Source organism: Hemicordylus capensis, chromosome 3 (assembly GCF_027244095.1).
Source record: "Hemicordylus capensis ecotype Gifberg chromosome 3, rHemCap1.1.pri, whole genome shotgun sequence".
Lineage (NCBI taxonomy): Eukaryota > Metazoa > Chordata > Lepidosauria > Squamata > Cordylidae > Hemicordylus > Hemicordylus capensis.
Genome location: NC_069659.1, coordinates 296,488,340 through 296,512,536, shown reverse-complemented (window position 1 = coordinate 296,512,536; position 24,197 = coordinate 296,488,340). Strand labels below are relative to the sequence as shown.

Sequence of the window (24,197 nt, the reverse complement as noted above, 5' to 3'; positions counted from 1 at the left end):
GATGCCAGAGGGAACTTGGAAGCTTCTGCTCTCCCAAAGCAGCTCCATCCCTAGGGGGGATATCTTACAATGCTTACGCATCAAGAGCCGGGTCTCATGATCAGTGAGAGCCGGTTTTTGCAGCTAAGCGGGGAGAGCAGGCTAAGCCCCACAGATGATCACGGAGGGATCCCTGGGCGGCCGGATCAGCCACCCACACGATTGCCGGCTCCGTGATGGAGCCGGTGGGGGCTGGGGGAGCAGGGGCCAATCAGCCCCCGGAAGCTCCAACATGCCCTGCGTGAGCGTGCAGGGCATGCTGGCGAGACCCCCGGAGCCGGGAGGCAGATTTTCACCTCCCCTCCGAGGGTCTCCTCATGAGTAGGTGTGGTGCAGCGCTGTGCCGCGGCTACTCACGATCTTCAAAACCAGGTTTGTGGAGTGCTCGCTCCACAAACCTGGTTTTAGGGCAGGGGTATTTAGGCAGGTTACCCGCCTAGGAACCACCGGGCTCGCAGCCGAGCCCGGTGGTTCACATGATGGGGCAAAATCAGGCTAGCCTCCACTAGCCCGATTTCACCCCATCGTGTGAATAGCCTCAGCGTCTCCCATTCATACGCAACCAGGGTGGACATTGCTTAGCTAAGGGGACAAGTCATGCTTGCTACCACAAGAGCAGCTCTCCACTCTATGCTATGCTTTCTGTCCATTATTTTGCACCCTTGAGCTATGGATCAAAAATTTGTGTCAAGGCACTGCAACAGTTCTGTGCTCCTTCCCTTTTGAAAGAAACTAATCCTGCACACGGGGTTCCCATATTCCAGGAAAGGGGAACAAAGCTATAAATTTCCATGGGCTTTATAATGAGCAAAGTTAGGCAGAAGGAAAGGAAGATCACTGAAAAATCCAACAGAAGTACAGTTTCTTTTTCTTTGTAAATATGAATAGTTTTCTTATGGAATCATGAGAATTTGTCCTGCAGCAGACAGATGCACAACTTTACCCTGTCCTGTTGTCACAAGGTATAACCCAGCAGGCTTCCCACCATTTGTAGGAGCAATGTTTGTAATACAATGAATTGGCAGAGAAACTGGAGGCTGTAGCTGATTCTGATGCTGTAGGAGTTTTCCAGCTGGCAGGGATAGGGAACACAGAGCATCATTTATGCATTATGGTTTGGGGAGAATTACTATGATTACTGCTGCTGATTTGCAACTGCAAGCTACACATTTGCAATTCTAGAATGCAAGGTAGATTCTCCCTTTGATCTGTAAATGTTCCTAATAAGTTTTAACTACAATGTGTTCACTTGGAAAGCTGTCAAATCATTGGGTTTCCGTTTTAAAATTCATTTTCAAACTGTAGCGAATGAATCTTAATGTGAACCGGCTCCCCTCTCTGGGCCTATTTGTGTGTTTCAGTAGCAGGCAAATCAATTTGTAAAATGTAAAAGCTTTTCTTTTCTGATCAGAGGTTAAATCTTGACTCAGGCACTTCAACAAGACATTTTGCATCTGGTTCTCCTTTAAAGCTTAGAGAGAGCAAAAGAAGAGGATCTACAGAAATGTTATTCATTTGCATGTCATAATCTGATTTGGGGGCTCTTGTTCACAAGATCTTGCCAAGATGGAAACTTTCCAGTTACAGCCTGGCAGCCTTCCAAATTATTTTGAAGAGGAGCTGGAAATCAAGAGACGAATCCCTGGACCTTGCTGTTTAAAAAACAAACCAAAAAATCCAAATAGAGTTAGAATAATCTTTGTATTGTCCCCACTCCATGCTGTATTTGGATGCTTTTTCTGTTCAGTGGAAGAAGACAGGCTCATTGCTGGGGATAAGGGGTCAAAACCTGAGAAAGAGGAGGAACTGATGTACCAAAATGCTCTATAGTCACAGGCCTAGATAAAATAATGCATCTCATGATATATGATATAGTAATTAGGGCTGTGCAATATCAGATTGGAAACATCAGAAATGGCCTGATATGGACCATTGCAGAGGCAGTTGGATAAGTTCCTGATCTGAACTTGGGAAGCTGATTTTGGTTCGAACGTCTGCAGTCTACCTCGTTCTGAGAAAATTGGATGCATCCTGGCATCCCCATATCCCACAATGCACTGTACGATGAACACAGTGCATTGGGGAATGCCCCTGTGTGATGGGCATTCTAGGCTGCCATCTCTGTGTCCGCTTGGGCTTCACACAACCTCAGTAAAAGGCTGAGGTAGGAAGCTGGCAGGCAGCACCGGGATCTGCATGGACAGAAGCAGCCTAACCCAGGCTGGGCTGCCCTAGCCTGGGTTAGGCTGCTCATGAGAACAGCCTTATTATGTTTAACACACATACAACAGAATACTTCCGATCTGTATTCTGCATTTGAGGGGCCCGTACTTGGGTTCACTTTTAAAATGAATGCATGTACTGTCATTTACACAAACACATGGGCAAGTTTACAGGCATCTGACCAAAGATTCAATGTAATGTCTGAATAGAATTTATGCCTTGATTATTTATTACTATACATAGTTCTATAATACGGATCACCGTACTGCCCCCCGTTCCAGACATGGTGAATAAGTAGTGGCAAATCTTTTCTTGTTTCTTTTGTCCTTGAGCCTGAAATTGGTCCTGGGACTGTGACAAGAGTAAGGGAGACAACTTTATCTGTAGCTGTCCAGACTGCAATGTGCATTTTGCTGAGCAGTTTTTTTCTGGACAAATGGAGGTTCATAACGGCCATTGACATGGGTGACATGGAATCCACAGAGGGCAGAGAGGTGGGCAATTTCCTATTGATATAGAGATGTTGATACCCACAAAAACCCATGGAAAGCAATTTGGTAGGAAGAGGCATGGGGGAATGTTGTGTCACTGGTCACTGAGTAGCTGTCACTCCTGGTCGCTAACTTTGCTGAAGTCTGCTGAATCACTGCTGTTGGTTCTGGAAGACTGGTGGGTTTGTCCTTAAGATATCCAAAAGGATGCCCTGAATCAAAAAGCTTAGCACAGGGAAGGCCTTTTCATGGGGCAAGGTGAGGTGGTTGCTTCAGGTGGTGGAATGTTGGAGTATCAGCAGGGAACCAAGATGTCCCCGACCACTGCCATGAGAGCAGCTCTTCAGAACTGGTCTGACCCTTACAAGCTTTGCAAGGAGTGCCTCTCCTCGCACACCTTGCAAAGCTTGCAAGAAGAATGAGGAAAGGAGAGGAGGCTGCTGGCAACCTTAATTGCCCCTGTGCCACTTTCACAGCTTGCAAGGGTCAGTTTTGAGAGGCCCCCAACAAGGCATAAGGCAAGCCAACATTTGGCACCTCGCCTCAGGCACCACAATTCTTGGAGTGCCCCTGGCTTAGCAACTTTCTAGATTCTTCCACATTCCTCTGAAGCCATCCAAGTGGATTTGGCAGCTTTTTGATACTTTAAAGGGACCATTAGATATTGGTGATCAGCAGGATGTGTCACCCCGTTTTAATATGCTGAACTGTCCACTTTAGTTCTCTCTCCCTTTCAACCAACCTCCCTTGATTGCTGCGGTTCCTATTCCCGTTTCTGCTTTGCAGTAGCACATCTGGCTTTAAAAGCTGTGCTGAGATGTCACCTGCATCATATCTTTCTGCTCGTTCAAATCTCCTTGGTTGCAAGCTGGTCTTTCCTCCCTGACACTTGCTTGAATATGTGTTAGATACCTCTCTGAGATATCTCCTTCAGGCATTTCCTGTCACTACATCAATTTCCTTAACTCTTTATCTTTCTCTCCTTCCAAATATATTATTTGTCTGTGTTGCACATTGTTTGCCTTCCTTGATCAACTCAAGATTTATTCAAGTGGAGATCTCTCTATCTCTAACCTGCACACAATCATCGTAATAAAATGAAGCCAGAGATCTGGCATTTGCTTTCAGAAGGAATGTTTGTCCTTCTGCAGCCTGTAGGAATAGGTTTTGCCCTGACACTTGTATTTGTGCCCTTATAAACCCTGAATCAAGTCTCTGTGATCCCTTAATAGGGAATCCACACAGAAACTGAAAGTTAGAGGTAGCTTATGGAGGAAGAGGGCAAACGTGAAGAGAGAACAGGGACAGAGAAGATGGGGATGATTAACTAATGGTAGACATAAGTAAGCCAGCTACCAGAATTATTTAATAGTACATCTGGTTTTAAAAGGAAAATGTGAAAGGGAATCAGCAAGAGGTGTACAAGAAAGCATTGCAGTTTTTGAGGGATCCCAGTTCTTGTTTACAAGAACAGGCACTCGTTACATTCACAACTGGAAAAGTAGGCATACTCTAGTTCTATCCTGATATTCTGTTGTACCTGTGTACAGTGTGTGTGTGTGTGTGTGTGTGTGTGTGTGTGTGTGTGTGTGTGTATTCACACGTAACATGAAACTGGAGGTTGCCGAATGTATATGAGGCAGGGCAAAGGATTCTGGGGTCTGGCCTGATGTGACCAAGGATGCTCTTGTGATGGACTCCATGGACTCAGGGCAGTCCATGGAGACCAAACCACACTCCTTCCCCCATAGTGGCTTGCTCCCAGGAGACTGGCACTCTCATGAGAGGGCCAGTCTACTGAGGAGGACCTTAGGTCTTCCACCAGACTCCATGCTCATGAGTTGAACTATTAAAAAAAAGGGGTCCCCGCTTGCATGAGGCCCGTGTTCTCTCTGGTTAATGATAATGTGAAGCAAACCCCGCCTTTCCAGGGAAGCCTTTGATGCACCCAAAGCAGATTTTGATGCTCCATGTGTCCAGGTGTATCCAGGTGGTCAGATTGGAGAAACACCGGGTCTGGGGGCAGATCTTTATTCTCATTCAAATTTCCCAGGTTCAGACCAGCATTGCACTGTATGCAGATCTGCTGACATGGGGAACCACAGGAGAGGGGAGCCCCAGTTGTCTGCAACCCGAATAGAGTGGGGTTGCTGTTTCAGGCAAAAACAAGGATGGACATGTTCAAATGGGCTGGCAGAGGGCCTGCTTTGACTGCTTCTTTGTGGAAGTCACCAAGACAGCGAGAGGTGTTGCCAGGGTACCCGCCTCTGTGTCTTGCTTGTGTGGAGCAAACAGGATGGACAGCATCTGCCATCCGGCCTGCATACATGTCTCTGTGGTCTGACACTCTGGTGAGACTGCAGTCCATGGGAGTAGGGATGTCATCACACATTATTCGTGATTCTGCCTGACACCCCTGTCCCCACAGATGTTTCTTCTCATGAGCTGTGAAGGGGTCTCCCCACAGCCTTACGCTATCATGAGTAAGCAGTCTGCTCAGGAGCAGCATCCATCCTCATCACTGTGAGGAATCTCTCCTTTAATTGGAGGCAATGCTCATCCTGCTGCCCGGCCCTTCTCATGAGTAAGCCTAGGGACCGCATGTGTTAACCCAAGGGGAAGGGACTGGGCCCCCCATCCTCAACACTGTGCAAAAAATAGACCTGAGTCATTCAAGAAGTCCTGGCTGGGGCTGCCTTTTAAACCCGTCCCCAGGTATCACTGCCCTGCCATACGTTCCCGTCCCAGTGAACTAATGGAGTTGCCCTGTTTATGCTGCCACTGTGACTACATGTGCTTGTGAACATTCATCTTGATTGCTTCGTTGTCAGAGAGCTAAGCACATAGTGCCTGACTTGCCATCCCGCCCCCTTTCTCTCCTGATTGCTGGGGGTGGTGGGCAGGACAAGAGACAGAGTGGGAAGAAGGCCTGTCACCATGTGACTTTCCTGTTTGATAGGCTTGGAATGGGATGTTGCCCTGTTGCCGGGCAACTGCTTTCTTAGATCAGAGATGGGGGTGGGGTGGGGAAATGCTCAGAGAGGCGACCAGCTAGAAGCGCTGCAGTCATGGAGCAGGTGCAATCCCAAGCAGGTCTGGCCACCCTCTCTATTATTATGGTTCCAGAAACTGCACAAAACCACAGTTATGGTGGCATCTGCGTTCAGGTTGTGCCAGCAAAACTCACTACGAATTGGAGATCCAAACAGGAGTTTGCCAAGGCAAACTTCAGGTCGCTTTTGCCGTGCAACTGCGGTTGCACACATTCAGATGCTCACAATTGTCAACTGATGTCCCATTTAACCGCAGTTTTGCATTACATGCAAATGCGGCCAAAGTGTACTGCTTTACCTGAGTTCAATATAACTTGTGTACCTGTGCTCAGATCTGTGCTTGTGTACAAGATTTGTACAAGTGTTGAACATAACAAGTGAAAAGACTTCTGTCAGCTGAGAAGTGTGAAGGGACCCTCTGGACAGTCAACATTTGAGGAAGGCTTGAAGGTGTCTGCCTTGACAATGAGGAGAAGATGCTATTGGCTAATAGCCTCCCGCCTCCCACCACTGTACTCACTATATGCCTTAGCTCATTTCTCCTGCTTTTCAGCTGCTAGAGGAAATTAGTTGAGTTAGATAACAAGAAGCAAAAACCTGTTGCTCAAAGTGTCTCCTCCTCTTTCAGGATGACATCGAGCCAAACACTTTCAAGTATTTCCCCAAGTGTTGACTTTCCAGAATTCATAGTAGTCACAATCTGGCCACTTTTCATATGGGTTGAATGTAACATGTAGCCAGGCAGAAGAAGCTAAATATACATTTGGAAATCAGATAACATCTTGCCATCTAAAATAAATTAACCACTTTACTTTTTCTCTACTCCTTTTTAAAAACCAGATGTATTATTCACAATAATTTGAGGTAATCTTTTTTTGAATACCTAAAAAAAATTTCATTTACAATTCAAATACTAGTGTGATGAGTAGATATCCTTTGACTTAATTCATGGCAGAACTAAAAAGAGCCACCAGACCCTCCATTTTTAGACGGTCTTCTTGCATGTTACACCAAACTTAGGTTTCTCTCTTTTTTTTTTTTACAATATAATTTCCCTCCCTTTTATTTTTCATTGCTCTCTCCCACACACGATGTCAATAATTTTTTGCTTCCCTAAGAACTATTTCACCCTGGGAGTAATAGTACTGAAGTTAGCAGGGCTACACCATGAATGGATTTGTCCCTTTGCCTTTCTGATTATCCTCAGGGGTCTCATTAGGCAACTGAACCCTTGTTTTGAAGGTGAGGAGAAGGGATGAAAATGATGGTTAACATCAGTACAATTCTCCATGCTAATTAGCAATGAGTGGGACTGACAGCATGAAATACAGCCCATGCCAAGAGCTGTGCTGCAGAAGGAGGCTGCCTGGAGTGTATCTTATCTAAAATGCAAATTGTGCTTTCCAAAGCCGATCAGGAAAAGGTGGAATTGGTACAAGACACCCCCACCTCACTCTGAAATGAATAATAATATGGTCCAAATGTTATTAAAATTCCTGTATTAACCTTTTAGAAAGGAGCTTGTATAACAAAATGTAGGGTTTGTACATATTTCCTCCTGATTTTTTTCCCCTGTAGGTGAAGGCACTGATTTAGCTTGAAGGGGTCAAGAGATCCCAGCGTACTCTATTAAAGGGGGAGATCAGATCATCATCAGTATGCATTGCTTTGGAATATGCTCCAAACTCAATTGGAACATTGTGGGTTAGTGTGACAGTGTGCTCTCATGAACATTTCCCTCCTCTCCCATATGCTCTGAATTTGAGAACTGGCTGAGCGCCTCTTGCAAGCAAGGCTAACTGCCCACTCTAGCTCATATTCTATGCATGCAGAAGCATTTGCTAATGAGTTCTGGCCAGGCCATTCCCTAATCATCTTAACCTTACCATATCATAGTGCTGCTACTGATGCTTCCCTGTCTGCTTTGCCATTATTTTTGTTCCTGCCTGCTTCCTGGGCTTTCCTTCTCCCCTCACTTGGAGTCCCTACATGCACAATTGACTGAAATATCAAAACATGTTGTGCTCATCTTCCTCTGGACTTCCAGCTGATGGGAAAGGGCCATGATAGCGATGAGGCGGTTGATGGGATCTTTTTCCCAATAAGGTGACAATTAGAAGGTCTACTTCTTCCACTGTTGATATATCTGAGAGGGAAAGCTGAAACAGATATCACAGAGGTGGTGGGCAGCAAAAGAGAACAATGCCGAGTATGAGTACCTGAAAGGCAGCCTTATGGCCTTTCGGCAACTGAAGAGCCATCCATGGCCTGTGAGCAGGAAAACCAAAGATTTCCTAAGGAAATATTCAAATGCAGGGGTGGATCTATAATTGAGCTACTGTGTTGCATGAGCATAGGTCACCCAGGGCCTCAGGGGGAAGGGGTGGCTGCCTGGAGTCACGCACCCAAGAAGCTGCCACAGCTCCCACCATACACCACATGCCCTCCTGCCCCGCCATTTGCCACCCGGGCACCCACCTGCCATCTACTGGCCTACACAGCCCCATCCAATATAGTTCCTTCAGCTGGTTTGCTGCCCTTTGCGGCCATCACATTATGGTATAATGATGTCATGGCCCAGCAGCATCCAAGCACTGGACCATGATACCAACATATCACACTCTGGCTAGCAATGGTGGACAGGGCTGCGGAAGCCAGCAGTGGTGGCTGGTGAGTGCACGGGCAGCATCCCACCAATAAAATAAAATAAAATGGACACAGGCCACTACCAACATTGCTACACCACTGTCCACCACTGCCCACTTTATTACTGCTTTTCTGTTTCAGAATATTTGACTAGGGAATAAGGTATGACTCAAGTTACTTGGATTGGTGGGAACAAAGACTATTGACCACAGGGCTTGTGCCATTTATTCTTTTGTAATACATTAGACCAGAGGAATTTTATTGGTTAGTCCCAGGAATTATGTGACTTAATGAGCCGGGTCTCACTGATCAGTGAGACCCGGTTTTTGCAGGTGAGCATGGAGAGCGGGCTAAGCCTGCTCTCCCCGCACACAAGCAGGGCGGGAGCACTGGGTGGCCGGATCAGCCGCCCACATGATTGCCAGCTCTGTGACGGAGCTGGCGGGGGCTAGGGGGAGCGGGGGCCGATTGGCCCCTTGAAGCTCCAGCATGCTGGCGAGACCCCCAGAGCCGGGAGGTGGCTTTTCGCCTCCCCTCCGGACGTCTCCTCATGAGTAGCCACGGCGCAAAGCCGCACCATGGCTACTCGCAATCAAAAAAGGTTAGGCGGGTTAACTGCCTGGGAGCCACCGGGCTCGCCTGCAAGTCCAGTGGCTCCCACGATTAGGCAAAATCGGGCTAGGCTCTCCTAGCCCGATTTTGCCTGATCGTGAGAATAGCCCCATTATCTTTGAGCACAATCCAGAGAGAAAGAACTGTGCCTAGGTTTAATGGAACCTCACAAACCCTAAACACACACCTGAAATGTTTATTTAGTTGGGTCTAAACACACTGGCTGACATATGTACAAGGTACATCAGTCCAGTAACACTGCGAGCCCTTTCTCACCATCTGTGAGGAGGGCTTGAAAGGGCAAGGGGAGGAAGCCTTGAAAAGCTTCCCTCCCCTGCAGACGATCCTCTCCTTGTTGTCTGCTCAGACAATTGCTGGCTTCTGCCAGCAGCAGGGAGGTTTGGGGCCGGGAGGCCCCTGGAATTCTTTACTGACACTGGCCAGGAGGCTGCTGGTATGTCGGTGTTGTGCGGAGCCGTGCAGCACCAACACGCCATCAATTAGTCCAGGTGAATGGCGCAGCTCCTGTGCAGGTTCTCAAATACAGGCAAAATTAGGCAGGCTTCCCTAGCCCAGTTTTGCCTGCATGTGAAAATAGCTTCTATGTATACAAGCTGTGTATGTTATGCAAATTGTACGAACACATTTGCACAACTGACGTTACACAAGAGTATTTCCAATGAACCGATTCTTTTGTCATGTCATTTGCACAATTTTTGAATTTGCTACATTACTGGGCTGACATAATCTTGCATGGTATGTCATCCACTTACGTTTCTCTCCAAGCATCCTAAGTTTGGAATTACAGTCTTGTAACAAATGGAAATTGTCTACTAAGGCCTATACTGCCTCTCCACTCTACCTGTAGGTATTGCATCTTCATAACAATGGCCAACATGATCAGCAGCCCTCCAGCAATGGAAGGAATGGTGCTCTGTACAGCAGACTGGGTTTGGAGAGGGGAGCAACTTCGGGAACATATTTATACAAGTGGAAGGATGGGAGAGATGCAAACATAATTCCACCCCCATGCCTGGCCTACTGCACAACACAGCCTTCAGTGCAGGGACTCTGAAGGCTACTTCAGAGCCACTGCCCTCTGCACTACACCTTCCATTGCTGGAGGACGGTGGATCATATCAGTCACCATCATCTCATTTATTTGTGCAATGTGTACCTTTCTGATAGCACTAGTTACTTTCCTTCAATTTCCCAGTTTTTACTAAAAACAACCATATTGTCAACCTAAGCCATTATTAAGTAAAAAACCAACCTCAGTAACAAAGGAAGCATACAAAGCGTATGCCAACTTCAGTACTAAAGGAAGCATTAAAAAGAGTTGTGACTCTTTAGAACTCAACATGTGTTGAGGTGGTTTTGTTTTTTTTATACAGTATAACAAAAATTATTTGCCAAGTCCTTTCATCATATTTATGGTTGATTACTGTTAAATCTCCTAGACTCTCCAATTATTAAGGAACCTGAAGTATCAGGAACTCATCAAATTTAGAGTGGCTGTTGACTTACTGAAGATTGTTAGAGAAGTGAAGAAAAAAAATTGTTTATTGTATCAAGCCTGGGGGATTCTCCATTCACTGTTAGCTCCTTTAGTAATCCTGCATTCATCATTGTTTGAATCTAGTGTTATGTTGCCACTTCAATGGGCAGAATTTTAGGGAAGCCAGATTTAGCACATACAAAGGATGTTTTCACAACCAAGCTGGAGAAGGTCGATGAGGAGGCAAGCTCCTACCTGCCTCCCCACACACGATCAACCCTCCCGAGTAGGCTCTGCTGCTCATGTGGCACACATGCAGCACTGCAGTGAGCTGTGGAGCTGAGAGCTGAGGAAGTTCTCTGGCATCCTGCAATGCACCATGCCAGGAGTGCGCTGTATTGGGGGATTCTGCCACCGTTGGGTGCTCTTGCATGGTGAATTTTATTGGTTAGTCCCAGGAATTGTGTGACTTAATGAGCCGGGTCTCACTGATCAGTGAGACCCAGTTTTTGCAGGTGAGCATGGAGAGCAGGCTAAGCTTGCTCTCCCCGCACACAAGCAGGGCGGGAGCACTGGGCGGCCGGATCAGCCGTCAGGGAGTGGCGTGGAAGGGTACACTTGCACCCTTCTACCCCACTATAAACCTTGGTTTAAAAAAAACCTTGGTTGCCCTAGCAAAGAGCACTGGGATCGGGACCAATCCAGGTGCTCCACGTGAGCAGCCTGCAAGCCTGGGTAGGGATGCTCATGTGAAGAATCGTACTGAATATTTCACAAGATTTATGTGATTTTGTTTAAGAGAAAAAGTCAGCCCCAGGCCAATAGATGTAAATTTTTCGATCATGGTGTTAAGCTTGGCTGTCAGTTCCATGATGTGGGCAGAACAATGCATTCTGCCCCTCCCACGACCTCATGTCTTCAAGGCCCAACTACTATTTATCTTCTGCAGATTGGAACCAAGACAGCAGGGGTGCAGCTAAGGGAGAGGGGGCCGTGGTCACTCTGCTCCCTGGTGGCCCCTCAGAGTGTGGGAGATAATGGAGAAAATAGGGAGGGGTGGAGCTGTGGGCCCTTCAGAAGCTGGGGAGCCCAGGTTCTTTGAACGCATCTGCTCAAATATAGCTATATACCCCTGCAAAACAGCAAAGAGGAGGTGGGTGCTTTACTGTCGAATGGTTTTTCCTAGCAACTTCCCTCCATCTGCTTTTCCAACTGCAAAGGGAAACTAAAACTATGTTCCTATACAAACAAAACTGTAACATGACCTGGAGACAAGGCAGTTGGTGGGGGAAAGAATTGCAGGGGAGAACTGGTGGGTGGGAAAGGAGATGTATTACCCATGAATCACTATGATCCAGTGACAATTAGAGCTAGACTTGTATCTCAGAAACCTGAGCTCTGCCATGGTCTCATTGTTATTTTCTAACTGCCTCAAATTCCTAATTGTAACAAGAAAATAATAATGACCGTCCACTTGTGAAGGCAAGCACAATAAGAACTGAAAAATATTTTGCAGCATAGTTTGAAAATTGAGATATGATTTGCTAGTAGATGTTTTATCATTTCCTTTTAGAAGTTGATGCATGAGATGTGTATGGCCTGTGAAGGTCTCTTCAGATGGGCTTTGTAACATGGCCTCAGAAAAGTCTTACTTTAGCCATGTGCAGATGGCAATAGTTACTGTGATTCATGATGGGCACTCAGTGAAAGTAGGTAGTGTTGGGTTTTATTAAGCCAGTGAACAACGGTAAAGAGGGCTGGGGAGATCAGAGTCAGGCAAAGGTCAACCAGTCAGGGCTGGAAACCAGAGGATAGGGATGTGCGAAACATTTCAGGTATAGAATGTTCTGTACCTGAAACTGCCTGTTTCGGGTGATTCGTTGTGGAAACAAATCACCCCCTTGCCTTCCCGAAATGTTTTGGAGCTAAAATGAATCACCCCCATTTTGGCTCTGAATTATTTGTAGTTCCGGCCCTCCATTTTGTGGCCGATAAAGTACTTCTTCCTCCTCCTCCATTTTGAGTTCTGACAACTATTTGAATTTCCCGCCTTTTTGCCTCCCATTGACTTCAATGCAAAAAGGTCCGATCTGACGTCTACTTGATTTCCGGGTCCCAGGGCCAAAAGAGTGGGGTGGGGTGGTAGTGTCTAATGGGTGGAGGCTACCACCCACGTTGCAGAGGGATTGGGCAAAGGGCTGATTTTTGGTGAATTGTTGAAGTTTATGTATCTTTAGGGTTTTTACCCATAAGGTATAATGGTGGTTTCAGCAGCCCCATAACCTCACTTGGGGGGTGCTGGGGTGGCCCAGAGCGAATGGTGGTGTAGTGCACATAGGGTGCCAACCAACCCATGGGTTTCTAACCCATGGGGTACAGGGTTCTGTTGTTTCTGAGGTGTTCTGAGTGTAGGTTCTTTGGTAGCAAATGAGAGTGGATTCATGGTTTGTATTGAAAATCTCATTTGCTACCAAAGATGAGAACTCCCATCATCCCCAGGCAAAGGCCATTGCAGCTGGGGATTTGGGGAGTTGTAATCAGCATCTGGGATCCCTGTTACAGGGAGCACTGACCTCATCTGCTGTCATAGTCTCTGGCTCCAGTGGTTCTCTTTCACATGTGAATTCCTTGGCATCCGAATCAAATGGCAATATCCTCTGGCCTTACAAAAGAGGGCTGGGAGTCTTGAGTCTTGAGACATGGGTCCTTCCTTGGAGATCTCTGAGGGTCCTCTAAGCTGAGCTGTAGTTCAGGTTTCTATGCCCAGTCTTCCTCCTCATCTGTGGTCCCATCCAGAGTGGATGAGGAGGCCTGACTGCAGGTTGTAACCATCAAGGTATACTGAATCTGTGGAAAAGAGAGGAGGATCACAGTGGGAGTACCACAGTGCCAAGCCCTGGCCCAACTCTGACTCCCACACACTAATGGACTCTATATACAGAGACAAGAGCCTATGTATATTCACACCATACGTACCATCATGGAAACATTGCATTTGGGGTGGGGTTCAGATTGTGTGGAGAGAGCCAATTTACATACAGTCATCCCTTGCCAACCGCGGTTTTACCAATTGTGGGTTTGAGTATATGTGAATGGGAAATTATGACCGGTCTTGCCAACTGCGACCTGAGTATCTGCATTTGGTGAGATTTTTTAGTGATTTTGGAGGGGTTTCAGCTATTGAAACCCCTGCTAACTTGGCAGAGAGACCTCCAATGACTGTTGCTGGTGTCCATCTTATGTTTCTCTTTAGATTGTGAGCCCTTTGGGGACAGGGATCCATTTTATTTATTTGTTGTTTCTCTGTGTAAACCACCCTGAGCCATTTTTGGAAGGGCGGTATAGATTATTATTATTATTATTATTATTATTATTATTATTATTATTATTATTCATTAATATGGAGGGGTTCAATCTGCTCAATCCTCTTGGTGACCCTTGCTGAACTTGCTGTCCCTTGCCAATTTAAAATGCCTTTGAGTGATTTTAGGGGGTTCAAAAAATGCCCAGAGGTTCAATCTGCTCATTATTCTTCTTGGTGACTCTGGGCGATATTACAGGATTTTTTTTATTTTTGGCAAAAAAAATGTATTCCCCCCCCTTTATTTTTAGGTATTTTTGCGGTCATGGTTCCCCTAATCCCCTGTTTCCCATAGACCTTAATGCCTCACCAACTGCAAATTTGCTAACGGCGAGATTTCGCCCGAACAGAACCCTAGCGGTTGGTGAGAGATGACTGAACAAACGTTGTTGCATATAGGCTCTGTTCACAAGGCATGCATGGGAATGGGTCTACTGTTGTAATCCTTCTCCTCACCATGTGTTCAGTATTCACTGTTTCCGTCACCTGCACAGGGTCTGTGTGTTGCCTGCCTTCTCATGGGAAGGACCAATGAAATAATGTGACTAATCTTGTAATTGTCTGTACTGGGCTGTTGCTTCTATTTTTCCTAGCCCTTACTGCATGCTTCCTCCTGGCTTACTTTCAACAGTCTGCTGAGTAGTTGCTCAGCATCTATAGCAAAAGAACTTTGGATCTTGCTCAGCACCTGCTATAGCAAAAGCGGAGGGGAGTCTGAACCCATACTGAGAATTATCTCCCATTCTCTAGTTTCCTTTTTGTCTGACTTGTATCTTGCTACCTCTTGCTCTGTATTCCCACTCTCAAGTACTTCTGGAAATTAACAAGCTTTGTCTCATACGCACCTGGCAGGGGAGCAGTGTTAACAGAATGTTTTAACTTTTAACTACATGATGGCCTCCCTTCAGAGAATCAAAGCCCCATTTGAGTTAATTGTGGCTGTCAAATTATCCTCCCTGTTAAGTGTGAAGCCGCATTCTGCTGACAATTTGGATTCCCCAGGGAGATGACATTGTTAGGGCAACTAGCCAGGGAGTGCTTGTGTGAACAATTAGAGGGAACAGTGGCTGTTCTGCCTTTCTTCTGTCCCCGCTCCCTCAGCTTACCTAGCCTTCTCCATTATTTCTCTATATTTGCAAGCACTGTTTGGATCCATACTGCCTTGTGTTTCTGTCCTTTCATTGCAATTTATCGTGGCATGGAAGTTGCATTGGCTTGATACTGGAGCTGGAGAGCATAGCATATACACCATTCTGCAAAGCAGCTTCCACTACATGAGACTTGAAGCAGAGGATGCTGCATGGCCTAGATACTATATGATGTGTTTGACAATACTTTGTATTTTTATTGGGCTATTTAATCTCAATACATTTAATAGAGTTTTGCCAATATTAGCTATATTGCAGTCAGGAACTGTGTTGTCCAGAGGTGCACCTAGGTAATTTTGGAGCCTGGACCTAAAGGCCTTTGGCGGCCCCGCTCTCCTGGAAAATAAGCATCATCATGCTCCACTGGGCAACCACACCACCTGGGACAGACTAAAGAGGATTTTGAGGCCCCCAGGGGCTGTGGAGGCCCTGGACTTCGGCCCTGAAGTCCAGGGGTAAGAGCACCTCTGTGTCCAGTCTGCCACTGTTGTCAACAAGGAATTTTCTTAGAAACTTGAGAATCTCTTGTCAGTCTGCATAAAGCCCATGATCAGGGTTTTATACACACACTAGTATGTTTAAGCCCGTTATAATAACGGGTGCTAGCTGCTGCTTCTTCTTCTTCTTCTTCTTCTTCTTCTTCTTCTTCTTCTTCTTCTTCTTCTTCTTCTTCTTCTTCTTCTTCTTCTTCTTCTTCTTCTTCTTCTTCTTCTTCCCTGTCTGTCTGTTTCTTTCTCTCTCTGTCTCTTCCTCTTTTTCTCTTTGTTTTTGTTTTCCTGCACCTTTCCACCCCCCCTCTTTCCTCTCCCTTGTTTCGTTTTTTTTTTTTTTTTGAAAATGCTGCCCGTGGGTGCTTTGTTGCCGCTGCCACCTCAGCCTTTCAGCGGCTGCCGCAGCCACTTCTCTGAATGCCGTCTGCGGGTGGTCTGGTCCCGCCACCCCCGATCCAGCCCGCGACAGTCGGGCGAAGTAAAAGCATATTTTGCAAAGAAGAAGAGAGGAGCTCGCGAACAGAGCTCCTCTCTGTGTTAAGCCACTGCCCAATAGGCGTCCTTTGCGCCCAAAGCACCAGTTCGGGAAGAGGCTTAGCACAGAGAGGAGCTCTGTTCGCAAGCTCCTCTCTTCTTCTTTGCAAAATATGCTTTTACTTCGCCCGACTGTTGCGGGCTGGATCGGGTAAGGAGGGCTCGGGCAGCTGGGAGGGCGGGAGGGCGGTCGTCGGCTGTGGCGGCGGCCGCGGAGGCATTCTCATGGGCCATTTTGGCCCTTAATCATTTGCGGGGGGGTGCGGGGAAGGAGAATTCAGGCAGCTGGGAGGGTGGGAGAGTGGTCAGCGGGAAACATGTGGGGCAAGGGCAAAGGCAATTTTGGGGCCGGGCAAGGGCCCCAAGGTCTCCCAGCCACCCGTCCTTGTTGGCTCCGCCGCCACCTCGGCCGGGCTTCACCGGCTTCTTCACGGCGGCTGCTTCTGGCCGCCCAACATGGCCGCCTGTTCCCTTTTTTCATTTCTGACTCGGCTGTTCTGCGCATGCACTCCGCGCATGCGCAGAACAGCCGAGGGAGGCACGGACACACGCTTGTTTGTCCACGGACGGACACCAAGCCTTTTATTAGAGAGGATAGGAAGGCAAGTAGCGATTGGCTCAGTGTTCATCTAATCCCTCCATGGGCCTCCTTTATCCTATCTCCTCTTGATTCCTTCTTGCAATTTCCCCTGCCTTTCTCCTTCCACTCCACCATGTCATCAGCCACTTTCTCCTCTGGCTTTTTCCCCTTTTCTGCATTCAAACATGCCATTGATTGCCCTGCTCTCAAAAAATGTCCCTTGCCCTATTCTCCTTCTCCAAATGCTGCCCAGTTTCCCTTTCACTGTTTGCCTCCAAACTCCTGGAACTTGCTGCTTCCTCCCACTGTCTCAACCTTCCTCCAACTTCTCTTCTGACCTCCTGTAGCCCAGCTTTCATATCCTGCCTTCACCAAAGTTACTGACTGACGTGTTCCGCCTCATTAATAGGGCAGAGCAGGAGTTGAGGCTGTCTTGGCGCTCAGCCCAAAGCTGAGCGGTCAAATGTACACGGAGGGGGGAGTGATTTTTGGTTCTTCTTCTCCCTCTAAAAGTACTTTTCACTGCCAGAAATATGTCCCTGAGGGCTGCATGACCCTCAGGGACATATTTCTGGTAGCAGGAAGTATTTTTGGAGGGTCTGGGAGCAGCAAAAATTGCTCCCCTACCCCTCCATGCACATCCAGCCACTCAGTAATGCTCAGGCTGAACTCTGAGACAGCCTCTTTTGAAAACACAGCTTCTGTTCTGCCCTGCTAATACTGTGGAACACCATAAGCCACTGACATTATTTTCAATGCCAAATGTAAAAGTGTCATCATGCTTCTTGATCTCTCTGCCAATTACGACAGTTGACTCCTCTCTGTTATTTGACTCCATTTGTGCCTGAAGTCTCTGTGATTCTGTCCTTAGATGCTTTTCTTCCTACCTGTCTAATCACCTTTCCAGTGCTTCAGTAGGGAGAAACCTCCTTCTTTCTGTCTCTCCACTGGAGCAACTCCAGCCCCCTTCAGATGTTCAAATAAAAAAAGAGACGCTGCACTCAAATACAGCATCCTGAGAGTGCACTCGCAGGCCCCGCCCTGGTTCTGACAGTCTCAGCCACATGCTGAACATGGTTACACCATTTGTCTGCAGAGACAAATGCTGTAAAGATGAAGAGATTTGCACTCTGTGATCTGAGGGTGTACAGCCCTGGGAGACAGATGTTTGGGTGACACAGAGAGCTGCCTGGGGAAGAGAAGGGCACAGAAAATGGCTGTTTCCAGCTGCATCGAGTTCTGTTAGGCCGCTCTCTTGCTGCACCAATGCTCCTTTGCTTCGTATGTCACTCTCTGGATCTACTGATAGTGTCGTCATCCACCCTGTTGAACAAGCACAAAGCCTCCATTTTTCTTCAGCTCCTCTCTGCTTCCCATACAGTCCATTGCCAAATCATGTTGCTTCTCCCTTTATAACATTGCACACTCCTTTCTTTCCACTCAGCCATGTCCCTGTTTCGCACTCTGGTCATCTCTCACCTTGATGACTGGAACCTTCTCCCCTCTAGTCTTCCATTGTCTCACCTCAGTCCCCTCACTTTCATCCAGCATTCTGCTCTCATTTAAATGTTTTTTTTTTAATTTGAGCATGTGTTCACATATTTCTTATCCAAACAGTTGGCACAATGATACGTTGTGATGTATGCATTTAAATGTGCAAGTATCCACAAACAAATGGAATGCATAAAATCCATAGGTAGAGCTATAATATATAAAAATCAATCTATTGGAGAGCAGGAGGGTCTGCAACCATGCATTCCATCACAAACTTTGGCAAGAGATTAATTTGATAGCATCCTTAGTGGTTTTACTCCGAACCTGTTAAACTAGTAAAACTAGTGGTTTTACTCCTTTTGCCCTGTCCTCAATACTAGAAGGACTTCACATTCATTTCAGTTGAGATTTCATCCATGCTAAATATACATCATATTGCAGCTTTGTCTGCATATACAGATGAAGCTATACTCAGCGGATAACCCTGCTGTACGCACATTTCCCCCCTTAACAAATAATTTCTATTACTTCTCCCTTATTCTACATTTATCTCTGTCTGATTGCTACTTTCCCATCTTTCTCTCTCTCTCTCTCTCTCTCTCTCTCTCTCTCTCTCTGTGTGTGTGTGTGAACTCCAGATTACTAAATAAAAGTTTCATTACTACCTAGGATTGCAAAAATGATTTGATTCCAAAAGATGATGAATTTTAACAGAAGCCAAATGTCAGGCACAGCAGGGGCATTCTTTAAGCTTCAGTAAGTTAGGATGGTGGAACACAAGCCCCAGTATAATTGTGTTGGCAGTCCCTAGTTATCAGGAGCTAGGCAAGAGGACACAGCGGTCAATTGCTTTGCTATTTAATGTGGCGGCTTTATGTTTCCAACGTGCAATTGTATATTAAAAGCATCTTTGCCCCCCTGACGTGGCTAAATAATAGGATTTTGCTGCTGGGCTGCACTTCGATGTTACAGCATGGGTAACAGGCGGTGCCTGTCTTGCTCTTTTCAGGCTGGAAAACGCACTCATTAGGTTCCACTATGCGTGGATGCAATGTCATTTCTCACTTTATGAGAGAGCTTTCACTGGTGCAAGGAACTCTTTAAGAGGGGGCCCATTCTGCATTTATCCAGCCCTGTGTTCTTCATCTTTTCCCAGCACAAGTTGTGGATTAAATATGGAATAAGGAGTCAGCTGCATTCAGGAGTGGCCCATATGGGTGGGACAGGGAGGGTGGCAAATGAGCTTCAGGTGCTGCTCATTCCTGCTCTCCTCTCCCTGCTCTGGCTGCTTGGTTTTGCCTGTCACCATGTTAAGCCCAGGCATGCATGCTGGTTTTTTGCCTAGTTGGGAAACCGGGTGAATAACCAGCTTGCACTCCTGGGGTTAATGCAGCAGTGGGCAAAGTGAGGTGGCTGGGACAGGGAGAGGAAAGTGAGAACCAGTCATACCTGTGGCTTGTTAACCGTCCCCCTACTGCCCCACCCTTATGGGCCTCTCTTGGTCAAGTGCAGGTAGCACTGATTACTGTGAACACTTTGCTCATGGGAACTGGTGCAAAATGAGGTAGTGTGAGAGTTATCAGTGTTCCACTGATCCAAGTTGCTTGAAGCAAGTGTGTTGCAGTGCATAATGCTGGATTTTGGCAATTGAGACTTGAGTTCAGAGTTTATTCTCAGCCATTGGTGCCTTATATAGCCACGAGCACATTACTGGTGTGTACGGAACCGCACTTCTGCGGTCCGGCACTGGGGAGGGGGGCTCTTTAAGGGTGGAAGAGGGTGTGCTTACCCCTCCTGCCGCTTTCCCCCCTCCAGCGCTCCTGTTTTTTAACGCATTTGGGGTGGCAGGGTACGTCCCTACCGCCCCTTCCCCTGTTTCTCAGCAAAAGGCTTCAAAAGCCTGACTGTGCGTGTGCTTGTCGCACACGCATGTCACATCTGTGCATCGTGTCTGTGCATCGCATGCATCATGCGCACGCACATGTCTGACGCACGCACGTGACACATGGATGTGATGCACACAAAAGGCTTTTGAAGCCTTTTGCCGAGGAATGGGGGAAGGGGCGGTAGGGAGGTACATTGCCGCCCCAAATGTGTAAAAAAAACGGGAGCACTGGAGAGGGGAAAGCGGCGGGAGGCGTAAGTACACCCTCCCCTCCCCTTAAAGGTCCACCTCCCCAGCTTTGAACCATCGAACCAGCCCCAGGTCTGGACCGGTCTGGAGGCTTTTAGAATTGGCTCCGGACCGGTCCGTGCACATCCCTAGAGCACATCCTTCTCTTGCATTTGCTGATTTCCAGCATACCTGGAAATAAGAATTTTAGTAACCCAATTCACAGGGATGTGGAGTGAAAAGGATAAGGATTGTAAAGCACTCTGAGGGCCAAACTACATGTTGCATTAAATCCATTTATAAAGGCTTATGCGCTTGATTCCCACCCCCACCAAGTGGCTAGATTGGTCTCTCCAGATTGGAAGCACAGCATGGGGGGGGAATGTTTAACACTCTTCCCCACATGCACCCCCCCTGCCCCCCTGCCAGGGTCCTGATCTGGATTGGGCTTCCTGTGGCTGCTGTTTTCCCAGAAGGGCATCAATATATGCTGCCCTCCTAGAGCAAAGAGCAACTGCAAGGAATGGACAATCTAGATCAGAATCATGGTGGGGATAGTGGGATAAAGCTCCACTCTCCACAAAATTGCCCAAATTTTCAAGAGGACGTGATCCATAGGGGGAAATCCAGCCTATCACCAGCAGTGGCTCTTACCTGAGGGCACAGTGGTGCACACCCGAAAAATACCTGAAAATATGTGTCATTTTCTCTGTCTGCCATTTCTCTGTCTGCCTCGCTGTCAGTGCCTCTTGCCTGTCTGAAGTCTGGCCCCAGTGTGTACGTAGGGTGGACGATGGTATCAGAATTTTGTAAACACTAATGGGAACACACAGAATTGTTCAAATTTGAATATTAACGAGGCAGGAGCCAATTACAAGGCTTGCCTTTATTTTCAGAAGTTGGGCAGAGCTTAAAATGCCCTGAGCACCAATCAGAAGCCATCATGCTGATTGACTCCTCAGGCAGGCAATCAGAGTGCTCCGAGGGTGGGGGAAGTATTTTTCTTTTAGCTACTTCTTGTATTTGATTCAGTAATCTTTTGCAGTTCATTTGTTAAATATTTACCCCAAGGGGGATCCTGTAGAGATTGTGGAGGGAGGAGTCAATAGGAAAGGAAAGGGAAGGAGAAAATGGAGTTGTTGCTGAATAAACCTTTAGTTAAATCTACTTCAGGTTTCCTTGTGTGTGTGCAGGAAGCAGCTATAAAATTACTCAGAAGAATCCAGTCACCATTTACGTTAGGTAGTCCAGCTGTTGGTGTGATATTTTGGTGGCTTCTTTGTTTGGAGAGAAGGAATGCAACCTCTGCTTTAATGCAAAGAGCATTATGGCCCATTCCCAAAATGTCGTGGCATAAAGCATTGGAAGGAACTGCAAACTTTAAGATTGTTTTAAGACATTGGCATAAGAAGCCAGAAAGTTCTTTTAGGGCATATGCATGGATTACTGAGTCCAAATTGCTTTTCAAATAATTGCAGAAGTGACTTTCCATATGGATGTGGTGTATGTAGAGAACCTGTGGTTCCACCCATCACCTGCCCTGTGCCCCCTCCCCAGTCACCACCAGCCGCTGCCTATCACTTAATGAAGCATTTGATTCTGTCTGAGTGTACTAAAAATGAATACTCAACATCCTTTCATGCAAAGTAGCTACCTCCAAACACCCTTTAACTACACTTATCATAGTTGCAATTTGGATGGTGGTTAAAGAGCACAGTAATAACATGCAGAAGGTGAGAACTTGAATTGCATGAGGGATTGTGAGGGATTGTGAGTATTGAAACCAGGAGGCAGGGAGCTAATCTGGATCAAATAACATGGATTAGAATGGTGCAATCCTGTATATGCAGCATATAAGTGCTAAAGAAATTATAAATAAGTCTGTTGGAGAAACCTTAGTACATAGCTTGCATATCCTGTCCCATGACTGTTTCCTGCCTTCATTTTCTGCCTGTAGGAGGACAGAGTGTATATTTGCCTTGATAAAGGTGACTAGAACTCAGGCCTGCATCTCTTCTGACCTACCAAGTCCAATGTAGCCCAAAGGCAATGTATTGTAACTTACCATGTGCTTTTTCTATCTCAGACACAGGGACAGAGCCACCCTTGAGCGGTAGGGTTCAAAGAACCTTGGCCACCAATGAAAAGGGCCGCCGGTGCCTTCCATGCATGAATGATGTCACTCATAAAGGGGTGTGGCCTGGGCTCTGGAGAGCCATGCAAGCTCTCTCAAGCTCATTTCCAGCCAGCATTTGCTGTCTGGCTATGACTAGTTCCCTCCAGCGAAGGAGAGAAAGGGAAATAAACACATCCAGTCAGCAAATACTGGCTGGAAATTCAGTTGGGAGGGCTGGGCCCTTCGTTGATTGGGCCACATCTCCTTTCCATGTGATGTCACGTGCATGGATGTTATGCAAGAGAGCCGCCAGTGGGCCACCCTTCTGCTGGGTACGCTACTCCTCAAACAGGCGGCACACACAGCAGGGGTTAATAGAAATCTGGCTGATGTGCTGCCTTCTGCAGGGTGGGAAACAAATTGTGCAGGGCTGCTCTTGCTCGTCCCTGCACTCCTCTTTTTCTGCTGCTCACCTCTTGTTTTCTGTGTTGTTGGGCGTGTAATTCCTCCATCCCTATTGAATGCCCAGGCGACAGCCATGTGGATCAAGCTTTTCATACACATGCAAAATTGTGTTTGCATTTCCCAAACAAATACTTCTTCTGTTTACTCTTAAGCCCCACTATGAGCTTGAAATTGAGTGGTGAGTAGAAATGAAGGCTATGCAGAGCTTTTGGTTAAAAAACAAACACACAACCCAGCCTTTTGAGCCATTTGTGGGAGAATTGCAGAGGGGAAGGAGGCAACCTTTGGACAGGGGTTATTACTGCTGCAACATTAAGCAAGCCCTGTTTTATTAAAGTTATGGCTCATGCTGGCATTAGGGCAATAGAGGTGTCAATTCTCCTGTTATTAACTCCATTGCCTGCGGGCATAGATTTCAGCAAACATATCCAGAAGCTGGAGCTAATCTCGAGCACAGAGTGGAGGCCAGGGGTAATTACCTCGGCCCAGCATAAAACCAAAGGAAGGGCAGTCAAGCAAAGCTAGTATTTTTGTAGAGAAGAAAGAATGGGGTGGGGGGAGAGAAATAATGACAAAGGATATCTGCCTCCCAGATTTCCTAGGACTGAAACATTAAAAAAAATCAATATAGCCAAGGGACAGTTATGTTGCTGCAGCAAGATTATTTACCATTTACAGATAGCTTTAATAGCACAGTCATGGAGAAGTCATACAGGGTGGGTGAGAAAGGAGTTTTAGTGCTCTGTTTTGAGTATAATGGATAACCAAGTAGAGTGTGGAGAAAGGGGCTTTTAAAGGATGCTGCTCTTCCTACTTGAGCATGGTCTTTGTGTCAACACAGGGGACTAGCAAACATCGTGGCTTACCAGGGGCGTAGCTAGGGGAGAAGGGGCCTGTGTTCATCCCTCTCTCTGGCCCCTCCAGAGTGAGGGAGATAATGAAGGAAATAGGGAGGGGTGGACCTGGAGGGCCCTCAGGAGCTAGGGGCCCGTGTTCTTTGAATCCTTTTATTCATTTATAGCTATGCCCCTGTGGCTTACCCCACCAATCCCAGAGCAGAGTGCTGTGCTGCTTCCACCCGATTCTAAGCTGCATCCACACTGTTTCTGAGCTCACAGAGCTTGCATGATGACTAAGAATTGTGTCATCGCTGTAGTGATGACATAGCTCAGTGCTGATGCAATTCTTAGTTGCCATGGAGCCTCTCTGAACTCAGAAACAGCATGGACACAGCTTTGAATCAGACAGAACCAGCACAGGCATCCCGCAGTTGGATTGGTGGGGCACTGCACAGTATGTAAGCCCCAAACAGGATTCTGGGTTGATGAGCGAG

The 24,197-nt window shown here is 46.8% G+C and overlaps 1 protein-coding gene and 1 long non-coding RNA gene across 8 annotated transcripts in view; one reads left to right on the top strand and one right to left on the bottom strand.

The window, feature by feature from the left end:
- Positions 1-24,197, top strand: part of EPHB1 (EPH receptor B1) — a 482,626-nt gene that overhangs the window by 455,242 nt on the left and 3,187 nt on the right. The gene's annotated exons all lie outside the window — the stretch shown is intronic.
- Positions 1,748-23,952, bottom strand: LOC128350104 (uncharacterized). The gene is made up of 4 exons (XR_008319152.1): positions 23,905-23,952; positions 20,971-21,099; positions 13,136-13,409; positions 1,748-1,828 (listed from the first exon to the last, which is right to left on the bottom strand). It is a non-coding gene; the product is annotated as an uncharacterized LOC128350104 (long non-coding RNA).